The following is a 2,500-nucleotide window of genomic DNA, read 5'->3' as shown; positions in this document are numbered from 1 at the left end:
TCCCGAGGCCGCAATAAATATTGCGTTTACTCAAAGAAGAGAAAACTTGACTCCCGGTTCCTGTCCGTGGTCTAAATGCCACTCACAAAAAAGAAAATGTCGTTGCACACAAGCGTTGAGATGGTGGGAACTTGCGTCTTATCGCATTTTCAATGAGTTACTACCCCCAGTAAAACATAAATCCTATCAAAAATGTGTTTACTGCATGTGAAGGTAGCGAAAAGTGATACTCAAGTGAACGGAAGTGTTGGTTGGACGAAAAAGAGACAAACGTGGAAGTCTGGGAACGAGACTCCAGTTGAGACCGCCATTTTAAATGTTTTGAATCCGTCCCAAATGAAAGACACATTGTTCTTAGCTTCGGGAGATTGTAGCGCTAGCTAACTCAAAGAAAAACGGAAACATTGAAGCTAATAGTATTAACTTTATCTCAAAACTGACTTTTGTTTGAAAACATCGTCCGATAGTGTGTTTTGTGCTTCAGATCGATCGTATGTTGCTTTCAATGTTTTGTATGTGGTTCGTGACCCTTTGGAAAAGTAGTTTCCCACGAAACCCCCCTACCCCTTGGAAATTACTGCCATTTAACCCCCCCTCTCCCTCGGAATTTCCAATTGTCTTCCGTGGTGGGGGTATGGATATTTTCTGGAACCACACATTGAAAGGCTGGAACAATTTATCATTTTTTTATACTAAGAGACTGTTAGTAGAAGCTTATAAATCCTACTATAGATACAATACCAATGTTTTAAATGATCTAGTAATGTTAAAAGAATCATCTTACTGCCTGAGGAAATCCATGAATATCAAATTTCCAAGTCCTAAATCAGAAATTGGCAGGCTGACATTTAGGCATAGAGCTGCCATTGCATGGAATTCACTTCCTGATTCGATCAAAAAGTCTTCTAGCCTAGAATATTTTAAAAAAAGACTTAGATCTAGTAAGGACTTAATTAATTCTATAAGTTATAATAAGGAATCTTCCATGATAAGAAATAAGAACGAGGAATTTTTTTATTAATCTTATCTTAATTAAACTGTATCTAAATTTTTAAAATTTTAATGATTATTTTATCTAGTTCTTAACCATATTCTTAAATTGTAGTTCATAGTGCTATATATTTATATTTGTATTATTATTATATTTATTATTTATTTCGGTTGTTTTTCTATTTATTCACATGTACATACTTTAGTCTTAAATAGTAGATAGGCAGGTCCACATCAGGACTTCAGTCTTGCGCATTCTGTAACCTGCGTTACCAAATAAACTATGTATGTATGTATGTATGTATGTAAGTAGATATGGCTTTGCTTCGTGGCGGTTGAAATCAATGCGTCAAAGAAACATAAAATGGGTTGAAAGAAAGGTCATATTCACCAGCATTTCCTGGAAGAAAATTTTCGATGCAGATCATGAAGTCTTCAAAATATTACTTGTGAAAGTGGAGAAAAAAAGCATTCCCTTTTTGAGTCGAAAAGAAAAGGATTCTTCCTTTCTTTCACTTGCCTACGTTCAACAAGACGAAAGAACAACATATCACCTTCGCGCCGAAATTTGATCACTGTTGTCACGACAGCTTGCACATGCGCAGACGTTATTCAGCCCTGTTTACTGTATGTATGTATGTACTCAGACGACGAACGAGGAGACTTGGGGCTCAGTTAGTAGTTACACTACAGTGACTTAACACGACGTATATGTCAATTTCATAAGATGGCGTCTAGAAGAACGCTTCGGTATTTCCGGCGGATCACAATTCAGGAAATGTTTATCGTCTTGTGGAGAATTTTAATTTTGCAACTTCTGTTCTACTGGGTGTCGACATTCTTCTACAGTTGTGGTAAAAGGATTTCAATTTCGACTGATGGCAAGATTCGTGAAAAGCTACTATAAAAGTCACTGGCACGACATGCATCTTCACGCAATGCTTACTTTCAAGTAATGGATCATACGACAAGGACATATTTTGTGTGTGGTTTATTGAATCTAATTCCTTGCAAGCAGACATTGGTAAGATTCACATAACTGCTTTGAAACTCTTAGTACCCGTTGGTGAAGTCATTCTTACATGAATTGTCAGAGTACGAGGCAGTTATATATGTCAGTAATTAAATTGTTCCAGCGCTGTCACAAATGACAACCTTGCCATGACTTTGTTATTTGGAGCTACGTCCCTTTCCCATATCTCCCTATTTTGCCAAATTCCTCTTTCCCTTGTTCTTCATGCTGGTTGTTAATTTTCTAAAATCATTAAAATTAAAGAAATGAACTTTTGTAATTTGAGGTCAAACATTTGAAACAGCACTGGAGATCGAATTCTTCTTTCATTAACTTTATTCGCCACGTTCGCCAACCTTTATGGACCCCCTCATTTCTTCATTGCTTTGTGCTTTGCCTCGTTGGCGATTGTGGCAAAATTGTCATTTTCGCCATATTTGCCAAATTCGCCACTTTCGCCAACTTTCATGGGCCCCCTTCACTGCTTTGTGTTTTGCC

At 37.2% G+C, this 2,500-nt stretch overlaps 1 protein-coding gene across 4 annotated transcripts in view; it reads right to left on the bottom strand.

Moving 5' to 3' along the window:
• The window catches only part of LOC137988226 (zinc transporter ZIP9-like), a 17,833-nt gene that overhangs the window by 13,575 nt on the left and 1,758 nt on the right, over positions 1 to 2,500 (bottom strand). The gene's annotated exons all lie outside the window — the stretch shown is intronic.

The sequence above is a fragment of the Montipora foliosa genome, unplaced genomic scaffold, assembly GCF_036669935.1.
Source record: "Montipora foliosa isolate CH-2021 unplaced genomic scaffold, ASM3666993v2 scaffold_412, whole genome shotgun sequence".
Taxonomy (NCBI): domain Eukaryota; kingdom Metazoa; phylum Cnidaria; class Anthozoa; order Scleractinia; family Acroporidae; genus Montipora; species Montipora foliosa.
This window is presented reverse-complemented; position numbering and strand designations above follow the sequence as displayed.